At 36.6% G+C, this 13,303-nt stretch overlaps 1 long non-coding RNA gene across 2 annotated transcripts in view; it reads right to left on the reverse strand.

The window, feature by feature from the left end:
- Positions 1 to 1,109: 1,109 nt before the first annotated feature.
- Positions 1,110 to 13,303, reverse strand: part of LOC143676482 (uncharacterized) — a 55,759-nt gene continuing 43,565 nt past the window's right edge. The window contains exons 4-5 of one of the 2 annotated variants that reach the window (XR_013172122.1): positions 12,600 to 12,810; positions 1,110 to 2,394 (exon numbers count right to left, since the gene is read on the reverse strand). This is a non-coding gene — a long non-coding RNA (uncharacterized LOC143676482). The remainder of the gene's footprint in view (positions 2,395 to 12,599; positions 12,811 to 13,303) is intronic. The other variant, XR_013172123.1, reaches the window with a different exon arrangement.

Below are 13,303 nucleotides of genomic sequence, written 5' to 3' on the forward strand. Positions count from 1 at the left end.
TTATACATAGTAAGAACAAGACTGGCTGCATCAGAAATTTCTATTCCCCAAGCATCTCAGTGACAATATTCTAACATAATTCCTTTCTAATGTTCTGTTTAAATGATTGATGTCAAATTAAACCTTTGGAATGGCGGCTGATCATGTGAAGGAGTAACAGTTGGCTAGGATGCCAGTATTCACAGTTTGCATTCTGAGTGACTTAACAAGAACCTGGTATCATTCAGCATCACGGGTGCGTTTACCCCAATTTGCATTTCCTGAAAAATACCCTTTAATGGATGGAACTGGCTCGTGACAGCTGTTGCTTGATTACCTTCTTTTAAATTTTATTTGTAAATGAGGTTCAGCTATCCAATAACCAAAAATTTGTCATAGATTGCTTGGTTGAATGTTTACTTATCCAAGTTATTTCTTAGAAGAATCTTCTGGAAAATCGCTTGAATATTTACTATCCATATATTGGTCCGGCTTTTTAAAACATGCCCTCTATAATAGAGACAAAAGAAGATCAAAGGGGTAAATCTAAAATTCCAAATTGTGCAACATAAAAACATCTTCATATGCAGACCTGATGCATTCCATAACCTGAGTGGCGTTCCTCAGACCTCCTGGTGCACTGGAGGGCTCCAGAAACCACCCGATCAAGGCTATCTGAATACCAAAACACCTGAATGATGGGTCTAAAATTAGACTATTACAATTCTCCCTGGACTGTCACTTTTCTTTATTACAAACACATTTTTCCTCTAGGCATCGACTCTGCTTTAAATGAGTAAAGACTGCCACCAAGTGGAAACATCTCATATTCCTAGATGAATTCTGTTTCCTTTTTTTTTTGCAGATAGAGTTTTGTGCTAACCATGCCCACATCTTAAGAGAAACAGGTTTATCTGTGTGTGATTTAAAACATGTGTTTCAAGTGTCCAAATCATATCTTAATAGAAAGCATATTTGACTGGGTTGATGATCAAGAGTTACTACAATAAATGGCTTAAACATGAAAATTGTATCTGCAGTGATGGAATTTGATAAAAAGAAGCTTTAATAAGGTTCCAATTTCTGAACTTTATTGACTATTTAGTGATCAGGATGGAAATTAGCCTGGTTTCCAGAAGAAAGTTTTTATTTTATACAACATGTGATTGTTTCTCTCCATACAGGGAGGAAAACTGTATGGATGTATGGACACAAATTTCAAGTTCATCGGATGGAGGATAAAGGGGTGTATTCGTTTCCTAGGGCTGCTGGAACAAATTACCACAACAGAAATTTATTTTCTGGAAATCTGAAATCAAGGTGCGGGTGGGGCCATGCTCCCTCCAAAGGCTCTAGGGGAGAATCCTTCTCCCCCCGCTTCCAGCTTCTGGTGGTTGCAGCCATCCCTGGTGCTCCGCGGCGTGTGGCAACATCACACCAATCTCTGCTTCAGTCTTCATATGGTCTTCTTCCTTATATCTTCTCTGTGTCTTCAAACCTCTCCCTCTTGATAAGGACAGTCTTTGTATTTAAGGCCCCTCTAACCCAGTATTACCTCATCTTTCCTTGATTATATTTGCTAAAGATCCTTTTTCCAAATAAGATCACATTCATGAACTAGTACCCAGGGTTAGGACTTGAGCATATCCTTTCGGGGGAGAGGGGATATAATTCAACACACAACAAGGGACAAGAATTTTTTTAAGGACTGTATAATCTTCACCTCCAAACTCAGCTTTATTTCCCTCTGTATTGAGGGAAAGTGAACTACTCTCATTACCAGACCTTCCTTTTCAAAGGATCGTGGGATCTTATGAGAATAAAATTCACAGCTACTCCCCCATGTATTTTAGCAATTGGTTCTGCCTCTGCATTCATTCACTCACTCATTAAACAAACATGTAGGAGCCCTATTGTGCCAAGAATTGTGCCAAAAAGAAAATAAGGAGTGCTCACAGCCCTTACCTACTGCTGCTCATAAATAGCTGGGGCTCCAGGTTCTGATCAGCTCTGTTGGAAATTTCAGGCTCCCTACATGAGATAATTTTATATACAATAGTACATTGTAACTGTGAGTATTTTCTAAAGCTTTTAGAATGATTTTGCATCTATAATTTCACTCACAGTCACAATGACTTTGACCCTGTAACGTAGCTAAGAGGACTGTTAATTATTCTTATAAATGGCTTCGGACTAATTACTAATGGCTTAGTAATTTACCTAAGATGTCATAGGAAGGTTGTGGCAGGATTAAAATTAAAATCTCCTGACTTCCCAAACTGTGCTCCTCATAGCAGGTCAACTCTTCTTACGATGAATGCATTAAAATTAGCATGATATTTCAAGAAGGTCATCGTGGGAGGTTCTACAATAATTAGAGTGATGCTGACACTGGAACTCTTGTTTTGATTTTGCCTTGCAGGGAAGACAAGAAAATCAGTCTCATTACACATCCAATTCAACGTACATTTATTCAGTATCTATCATTTGCATGCACTATGCCAGATAATGTAGAGATATAAAGATGATGAAATTGGCAAGAAATTTACACTTTAGTAAAGTGAGAAACAGTGAGAAACTTTGCTTTTTACTATTAAGAGGTTATGTAGCCACTGTATATATATATATGTGTATATATATATATATATATATATATATATATATACACACACATCACATATTGTGTTTTATTGAATCAAAGGTGTTGTTAAACACACTGTTCCGCTAAGAAAGAAAAGCATTGACAGAGTATGACAAGTTGCTTTGTTATCATTTAAAATTTGATTTATACTTGATGAAAGAGCTCTTTTAGTCTTATTTTGACAGAGATATTCTTTAATGTATCATCCTACTGATCCATAGAAAGGAAAATAAACAAAATAATTTAGCTAGGGCAGTGACAGCTACATCACAGCTGCTGCCAGGCGTTCAATAATTGTAAGACCCCAAGATTATTAGGCACACCTCAATTTAAGAGATTTTTAAATGTAGGGGGGACACGCGTTTTAGAGTCACAGAAGTACATATTTCCTGCTGAGTTTCTAAATTAGTCATTGTGTAATGGCGCTAAAACAAATCATGAAAACAGATGGTCTGACTCATTTCCTTTTGTCTTTGGATGCTATCTTTATTCACTGCAGTGGGTAAGAGCATGAGTTCCAGAGTCGAGGAGACATCAATTATTGGCTGTACCTCTTACTAGCTATGTGACTTGGGGGTCAGGTTTATAAGCATTTCTGAGCTCGAGAATCACCATCTGTAAAAATGGGAACAATAATACCTACTGCTTAGGAATTAAATAAAGAATGTACTTCACACACCTAGCACAGAGCCAGTAGTACTGTTACATTTGTACATGGCTGAGCTCTGAGAATTCTTCCAAATAACAGAATGATGCTATACTATCAAGCCTGGGGATAGCTAAACATTATTCTACTCCCCTCTCCAATGACAGACTGTGCAGCATCGCCCTTTGAGCTGATACAACAGCCTAAAACGGCCTTTAAAAGGCATCAAATCCCATCTTTTCCAAGGTGAGAAAAGAGCTAAGTGTTCTGGTCTAGAGACATTCTAGTGTAGCTGGTGATTTGTCAAGAAGAATAAATAAATATGAAAGGTAAATTCAGTTTCTGAATTCATCCTTCATCTTCAAATAAGAAGATTATAGGAAAGGAAGTTTATTCCTTTTCTATTCATATAACCATAATCACAATACTTTAAAATTATTGAATATACTAACTATTCTGGCCAGGGAAGGTACAAACAAATGAAATCAGTCTGAAGGCTTGCCTTTTTAGACGATGTGGGAACAAGAACCATGGCTCTGTGTTAATGAAGACAGCTCAGGGAGCACAAGCAAGGAAATAATTCCAAACCAGCTGATTACAGTGAGCTCTTGGTTCCCTAATACACATCTGTGAGAGGTGGAATCAAGCCAAGCCCATAACAGACACAGTTTCCAGGTTGGGACTTGTTAATGGTACATAAAGACAAACTTCAGAGGCAACTTGGCCCTCTCAACCCTCTCTACGGCTGGCGAGGCCAGATATCCTGAGTCACTGAAAGCCATTTCTAGGTCACCTTCTGAATAGGAAAAGAAGCTTTAATTTGGGAATATTCCCCCACTTCAGATGTGTGGTCACCGTCATTATCCTTTACCGCATATTGTCAATGTCCGTTTTTATTGAAAGAGATATATAATTATAAATAATAAATAAAAAAGAATTAAAACCTTAGTCTTTCTGAAAATATATTTCTCAACTAGGACTACTTTCTAGACATTTCCATTTTAAAAAGGTGGGGGACTTACTCCTCTGGGCAGGAGTGAGCAAAGTGGACAAATAAACAAATATTTGCAAAGGTGCACAGTATTTATTTCCATTTCACCAGAGGGAGTAAATTTGCCTGTTTCATTATTCATAAGTCATGATTTTAGCTTAGTTTTCCTGCCTGCTAAATATCAAGAATATTCTAAGCCTCCAGGCAGTAGACATTTGTAAATGATGGCTGAATTTCATTCACTGAATCATGACAAAAAAAAATTTAACGTGAGACATGTGAATCGCAATGTTCAGAGTTCCCATTTACTGTGGCGTATTGTTAACTGCAATTCCTCTAATGTCAGGGAATAGTAAACCTTTGTGGATTATGAATGTCAACATGGCGAATTACTACATGAATTTTGTGTTAAGTAAAACTGTTTTATTCATGTCCATTTTCAGAGGTGAAATTCATTTAATAGTTGATCTATTGTGAACTTAGATGTTACAATAAGGTCAAAAGTAAGAATAGAACAATTATCAAGTTAATAGTGCTAGCGAGACTAACATCAGAGTGCCTCTCAGTATTGTTTTCATAGTAGCTACAACAGTTCTTTAAAATATAAGATACAGAATCGGGTTCAGAAATAGTTATTATTTTCTCTCTCAAGTAGTTTATCTTAAATAGCATCTTAAATTTAGACACAAAAATATAAGATACAGAATCAGGTACAGAAATAGCTATTTATTATTTTCTCTCTTAAGTAGTATATCTTAAATAGCGTCTTAAATTTAGCCACAATGAAGAATTCTATATAGAGAAGTTACACAGATTAAATTCCTGTCCTATTCAGACCTATCTAGATGTCAAAGACTGTTTTAATAAAACTACCAACTAATCTATGTCATCCTGATCCTGTCCAACTGCAAAAGTAAAATATGTCTATGAAATACTACATTGAGCTCTGAAGATTTCGCCATTATCATGTGACATACAGTAATCACATTCAAAATAGACAGAAAGTGTCCTCATGGAACGCCAACTATAATGCCCTAATCACAAACTCTCAGAGGATGTTGAAGCCTCGGGGGTGATGAAAGAGGAAGGACAGTGGTGACAGAGAGCTAGCTCAGAAATATATAGAACCCAATGAGGTTTAATTCCTTCAGTACATTTTGGGTTGCTCTCAGGGCATTTTTCTCCCTATCTGTTCTTTATTCGAAGATGAATGTTGCACCAATTTGAAGCTATTAAGTACCCCAGAAAAGCCAAGTTGTTTAATTGTCATTCAATATTGCTGGGTGAAATATGTTGATTGTTCCTATGGAGCTTTGACCCTCCCAATTGTGGATGGTAACCTTGGATTAGATGGTTTCCATGGAGATGTGTCTCCATCCATTCAAGGTGGGGTTCCTTACTGGAGCCCTTTAAGAGGGAACAATTTAGGAAAAAGCTAGATAGCCACAAGAGTCACTAGAACCAACAGAGCCAACAGGATGGACAGAGCCCCAGTAAAGCCATTGAAGAAGACTCATGAAATGAGGAGAGAAAGCAAGCAGATGTCACCACATGCCTTTCCAGCTGAGAAAGAAACCCTGAACATCATTGGCCTTCTTGAACCAAGGTAACTTTTCCTGATGCCTTAATTTGGACATTTTGGCAGCCTTAGAACTATAAACTTGCAACTTAATAAATTCTCCTTTTTAAAAGCTGTTCCATTTCTGGTATATCACATTCCGGCAGCTTTCAAACTAAAATAGATGTGATATGATTAGCTCTCATTGGAGAAGTGTCATTCAAAAATATCTCTCTCACTGGCTCTATGGAGGCCTGAAATTCACAAAATGCTAACTCCTCTAGGTCAAAATACAAAAGTAAAGTTTTTATGGTGATATTAGTCATTACCACTTTTTTTTTTAATGTTTATTAGATTTGCCAGTAAATCTAGATATAGGGATGGAGGTGAGGAAAATTTTGAAGAGGAAAGGAAGAGAAAATCTGAAAAGATATGAAGAACCTCCAGCAATACTATTGAAGAAAAATGCCAGCGTGTCTGTGAAAGGGTGGGGGCTGGGGTGGAAACACTGAGAAGACTGAAGACTATCCTGGGTACCTAGAAGGGGAATTAAAAGAAGAAAGGGTGGTCAAAATTCCTGAATGGGACCTGTTTTGCTTTTATTGTCAGTGCTTAGCAGAGTCCTGGGCACCTAGTAGTCACATAATAAATTTTACCATGATATTTGGCCAATGTTAACTGCATTATCTCTGGGTGGTAAAATTACCAATGATATTTCCTTTTCTTCCTATGGTTTTACTTCATTTTCTAAAAAAATCTATAATAAACATGCCATGCTTTTGTATTAAGGTGAAAAAAAATCTGGCAGGAGAGACTCCAAAGATCCATATGCCTACTTCCCAGTGTTCCCTGAGATTAGACTTAACCATTAATAGAGTAGATATATGCCTATCAATTTGGATGACTCTCAACATACTAGGGAAAAGAAACTGCTCAATAAGGATATGGAGAGGTAGTATATAAAATAATACAAGTTGGGAAGATAACTAGATCTTCTCTAAGCTTTCACACTTAAAATCTGTGTTTGTTCTTTGTTTTAGTTGTAAAAGCCGATTGAAGCTTCAGGAAGGATGGGAGGATGAGATTCCAAACCACAAAATAGCCACCAGTAAGACTCTGATTGATAGACAAGCAGAGGGAAGACAAGAAAATGAGTCGTTTGTGACCAGTTCCTCAGTTCTCTGCTTCAATCCTTAGGAGGCAACAAAACTGTCACTAAAAGCAGTTTCCAAATCAATACAGAGGACTTAAAGACTCTTTACACTGAGCATTGGGAGAAGCTGAGTGAAGATGTAGACAAGAAGTAGGGAAAAGGTGATGGTTCTTGGTAACATATGTAAAAAAACAAGAACAAAAATTCCTGTGTAAGGCAACATTTTTAAATTTCTTTATAATGGCTGGACATTCATCTTCTTTGATTTATGCCTAAACCAGGTGGAGAATAAAAGTGGTCTACATTAATTATCCTCTTTCCTAATCCCTGACTGCCATTTCACCATAGGAAGCCATACCTACCTAGAAAAGGGGGCAGAGAAAGCAGAAGATATATGGTTTCAATGTTTTACATTTGATGTAATTTGTGCTAAAATATACAACTACTTTGGAAATGAAAAGATAAAGCTATCATGTATAATGCTAGACTGAACAGAAATCCTTTATTAATTTTTTGTATTCATTTATTCAATACAGGGTGTTAGGACCAAAGCTGAGTTTCCTTCTAATATAAAACACTCTCTCAGATTTCGAAGGAGAAGTGCTGTGTTGACTGAAGGCATAAGGACTTAAATTCCACAAAACTGTATGGTCTTTTAGAATGGAGCTGGTTTTCAAACGACAATACTGTAGCAAATGGATTTATTAAACTAGAGAAGTTTAGTATGGACTTTAAGACTTAGTCTGACTTATATAAATGATTTACCATTTTCTACCTACTTGAGAGAAAGTATTCCTCACTGATTTTGAAAAGACCTGCCTACACTCCACCCACATTATCAAATTTGAGGGAATGAAGAAACAATAGCCCAGCTGACCTCCCAAAAAAGGGGCTCATAAAACGACCTTCCACACAGTTCTCACTACCTCCAGCAATCTACAAAATAAATCCATATGTTGAGGAAAAGCAGTGTGAATTGATTCCATTCATATTATTGTTAAATGCAGGGATCATCCTGTGAGGAAACATTATGATACATGCATAACATCATAAGAAAACAATTGCTTTGTCTTTGGCAAACAGCTCTCCTCTTAAGTAAAGTTACTGTAGCTCTTTATTCCTAGGATATTTTGCATATTGTTAGAAAATAGGAGGAACTCATGGAACAGCTCTTTAAGACTATAGAATTAACCAGGTCATTTCCCATTTCATAGAATGCTGGGAAAAGAGCTGTCCCTTAAATTCCGCCTATGGGGGTGCATGGGTAGTTCAGAGGTAGAATTCTCGCCTGCCATACGGGAGACCCAGGTTAAATTCCAGGTCCGCGCACTCCCCCCACCCCCCACCCCCAAAATCAACAAATGGTGCTGCAATAACGGGAAACTCACATGGGAAAAGAATGACATATGACCCCCACCATACAGCATACACACAAAAAAGTCACATCTGTGCCTGTCCTGAATAATTATTATAGAGGCAACTGAATCTTTGGGACTCTAATTCACTCTTCTCTTCCTTGAACTGAAACATTTGAAAGTGGAATCAATTTCAGCATATTCCTGAGGCTGTGAAAAAAAAAGATTAATTTTAACACCCTCCAGAGTTGGATTCTCCCAATGGAAAACTTACATGTCTTTAACAGGATACCATGCTTTCACTATGGCATCATTCTCTATCAAGCAGAATTTGGTGTAAGGGTCTCCTAGGATCCCTTCCTTCGTTAAACAATAAAGGAACATGAGAAGACTATTCTAAAAGGTCATTCCACATCAGTTCTCTAAGAATTAAACTTACTAGAGCAATATCAACTTACAAATCTTTTACCCTATAAAAAACGTTATTTGTCTTCACCTGCAAATTTTTAAAATGTTAAGTGGTTCAGGCAGTGCAAAACAAGGAAAATCTCACTAAACAACAGAGCTTTTGCAATCGACTTTGGTTGTTTTGTGTCCCACCAAACACCTGTCACTCCTTGTGGTAATAATAACCTGTTTTTGCTTTGAGAGCACCAGCCCTACACCCATTATTAATCCATGCAGTTTTGTTGATGGCAATATTATCTTGGGCCGGTGTTGACTTGTAAGGCTCAAGTCAAGCTTGGACAGGCAAAATATCCATATTCCGTTGGCCAAAGTAATTAGACTGGATATATGACTCAAGCAGAGCCAATCAAAGCGAATTTCCACATTTTGCAGGATTAAGATCTTTTTGCCTGTAACTACAAACAATGAAGAAGAAACAAACAAACAAATTCCTGCACAATTAAGCCCCTGAGTCAAGGCCATGAAAGAAGCTAAGCCTAAGTAAACCCTGACCTTTCATTAGAATGAGTCTATGTATAAGTGTATGCGTATGTGTATGCATTATGTATATATACATAAATATGTATATATGAAAAATGTTTTAATCTTGCTATAGTAAATCTGAATTAAAGTTCCTGGCAGATTCATGGCTGGAGACAAGAGGGGGAGACAGTCCTCAAAAATGGAAACTTTTCAACAGTTCTATAGCATTAGATAACAACAAGAATGCAGAAAAAGAAGTGTGGATTGAAGACTGAGAATATCTTGAAAAGTAGTCAAACTCCCAAGCCAACCAATAAATCACACGTCTCGTTCCCAACTTTAATCTCCTGATGTTAACATTGCCTTTTAACATTTGCAGTCAAAATATTATTATGTCATGGACAAATGAGTAAAAAAAATAAGGCTAAAAATTGAACAAATAATATGGGAAATACAGGGTAAACAAAATGGGTATATTGAAATACTAGTGGTCAATGAGAAGGTGGGGTATAGAGTATGAGATAAGGAGTTTTTTCTTTTTATTTCTTTTTCTGGAGTATTGCAAATGTTCTAAAAATGATCATGATGATAATACACCACTATGTGACAATATTGTGAGGCACTGATTGAATACCATGTATGGACTGTATGTGTGTGAAGTTTTCTCAATAAAAATATATTTTTTAGTTTTTAAAAAAAAGAGTAAAAATATGATTACATTAATTTCATCAATCCTTTTTAAAAATCAATTTATGCTTGGTTCCTATTTTATAAATTTCTGTTCTTATCTTTATTATTTGGTTTCTTCTACTTTCTTCAGTTTTTCTTGCTTTTTTTCTAACTTGAGATTTCTGCTTGGCTCATGGCTTTCTACACATTATTCATTTTTATTGCATTTATTTAGGTTATAAATTTCTCTCTACCACTCCTTTACCTGAATCCCACATGATCTGATAGGTATTATTCTTACACCATTTAGTTCAAAATATTTTCAAATTTTCTTTATGAAATCTTTCATCTATGGGTTATTTATAAACATATTTTTAAGTTTTCAAAAATTTAGGGATTTTCTAGTTATCCTTTTGTTATAAATTTCTAACATAATTCCACTATTGTCCAAAAACAAAAGCTTTATGAAATGTGCTGAGATTTATTCTGTGATTGTAGCTCTTTAGGTACCAGTTGAGGTATGTATGTGTAGAGGCAAAGGTAATCAGACACTCTATTTAGGAAAGGTCCTCAACTTTAACATTTCTTCCCTCAACATGTAAGGCTGAAATTGAGCTAAACCTTAAGCTCAGTTTTTAAGATGCTTTACAAAGAACAGTAAATGTCCTTTGAGCAAAAGCAGTTTCAAGTGCTGCTCTTGCCTCTCTAGACCCTAGCTTTCTCTGACTTTGTTTCAGGAATCTCGCCCTAACCTACTAGCTCTTTGATGCATTTAAGGAGCTATTGTATAACCTTTTATTCAGCATATTTAGTTTTCTTCAGAGGGGAGGTTGATCCAAATTACTAAGCCTGCCATAATGGAAGTAGATGTCCAAGACCATTAGCTTTTCCACCAAAGAGTTAAAAACATTCCATCTTATTTTTTGAGAGATTATAAAAGAGATGTTTGATGCTAAGATGCCATATTATATCTGGAACATATTATTCTTATCCATCAACTGCCGCTCCTCCTCTTAATTATAACACCTGATCCTATTTGCCCACAGAACTGGACACATGACCCAAGCTAGGTCCATTCAAAACATCAAATCCACATAATCACAGCCAAGAATTGGGAATTTGACTCAGGTGGAGCTAATCACAGTAGCTTAATGAGATGTGATGGATTAAATCTGAAAGGGGAAGGGGTTCTATTCCCATAGGATCATATACCATAAATATCTATATTTAGTTAAGGCTGTTAGCAACCAATCTTTCTTTTTCTTTGGCATGGCAGACGAGAGCTCTGGCACTGAGCCATCATTGTACCGCACGACCATCTTTCTCAACATACAAAAACATTCTGCCTAAAAATGAGGTCAATGCATAGAACAAATTAAAGCCATGAATTCAAGAAAAAAGCCACTTTTTCACTCTACAATGCTTAGGATATTCCTCAGACTTCCTAATTATTTAAGCAAAGAAATTAACTTTTTTTATAAACCTTGTGTACTTAACTTCTGTCATTTCAAAATGAAAGAATATTGAGTAAGCCAATGCTAGGGGCTGATAAAACATCCACATTACAGCCCACTTGTTGTTCCACAGCACTTGAACATCAGGACAGACAACCAGACTCATAAAAATACTGTTCTACCACCAACCTCCATGAACATGAGTCATTGCTACCTAGAATAGACTAATTTCAATGCTATTCTTTTGTTTTTGTTTGCTGTACTGTTTTTTTCTAAGCACTCTGTCTGTAATTTAAGTTAGCCTCTCTGGAAATAAAGAAACCAGAATCTGAGTCAGGTTTTCATTATAAAATAATTATGGTTGCATAGGTATAGTTACCTAAATTGAATGCTTTCCCTTCAATTACAACGTTTTCTTAAAAAATAGAGTAACTTCAAACTGATCACAAATAAATTCCTAACCATAAGTATTATATTGTAAAGAATGATGCACAAATAGTGTTTCACTCAGGTTCCCAACAGGAAACAGATGGAACATTCAAGTTAAGATAATTCAAAGAGAGCTTAATTACAAAGTGACTATTTATAAAGGCGTTGACAGGGTGAAGGGATCCACAGGGATGGTTCTGTAACCCAACTTTATTAACATCAAAAGGACAAGGTGAGGGAGCCATTGCTGAAAAAGAGGAGAGAATCATGTAGGGAAGACTACTTAAAAGAAGCAGTTACCTGCAGTTAGAGGGATGAAATAGCCTGAAACACCCGTATATGGGAAAAGCCAGAAGAGTAAGTACCTTGACCTCATTTACCTACTTCTCATCTTTTTCCAGGACTCTCTATTAGTCAAACTTAACCACAAGTCAGAAAGCACGGATGCCTGTTTCTGCAATCCAAAAAAGCTGCATGGGCTAATGAACAAAATGAAGAAAGGGTGTGAGTGATTCTGAAGGGATAAAAAGATAAGAACATAAACATGGTATAATTTGAAGACTTTCTTATTAATATTTCCTATCATGAAAGCTGTCTAACATAATTCACCCTAATATTTTTTCTTGGCTTGAAATACTGGTCCATAAAGGGTAGATAGGTTAAGGTACAGATATGTTTCTATATTAAAGAGACTTCCGGGTCAAAGAGGTAAGTATTTATGTTTCAGGGTGAGTAGCCAGTTTGGAAGGTTGGCTCTATTGCATTTAGTTATCACGGGACCATGTTCCTTTTACCTTGTTACTCCACATTGCCCCCAGGGCATAGTTCTCATCTCCTGGTCAAACTGGGTCTTAAGCGTGTTCATGTTCCATACCACAAAAAAAATGGAAAAGGGGTAAGCCTAGAATGAGTAATTGAGCAAGAGCAAAATTTTATGCATCACTTCTCCTCACATTGCAGCAAAGGGGGTTGTTAAACGTAGCCTCTAGTGGTGTGCCGCATGCCCTGGAAGAAGAGAAGAGATTTTAAAGGATAGACAGCTAGTGGTATACCAGAAGGGATCAAATCTTCAAAATTTTTTCTTAGTTTTAAGACTTCATATAATGCATTTTGTAACTATTAGGTTTACTTCCAGTTCTAGTTTCCCAACTGCTAAAACAAACACCATGTAAAATGTTGGCTAAAACAACTGAAATTTATTGGATCAGGGTTTGAGGGCTAGAGAAGTCCAAAATCATGGTGTCAGCAAGACAATGCTTTCTCCCCTACAAATATGGTGTTCTGGAGCTGGCTGCTGGCAATCTTCGATTGTTGGCTTTTCTGTCACATGACAATGCATATGGCAGCAACCTCGCCTTACTTCCCAGTGCAGCTGACTTCTAACTTCTGGCTTTTGAGTTACCATATCATCTTTCCATCTGACTTTCATTCAGTTTATAAAGTTCTCCAGTAATCTGGATTAAAACCAAACCTGATTCAGTTAGGCTATAGTTTACCT

This window comes from Tamandua tetradactyla, chromosome 3 (assembly GCF_023851605.1).
Source record: "Tamandua tetradactyla isolate mTamTet1 chromosome 3, mTamTet1.pri, whole genome shotgun sequence".
NCBI lineage: Eukaryota > Metazoa > Chordata > Mammalia > Pilosa > Myrmecophagidae > Tamandua > Tamandua tetradactyla.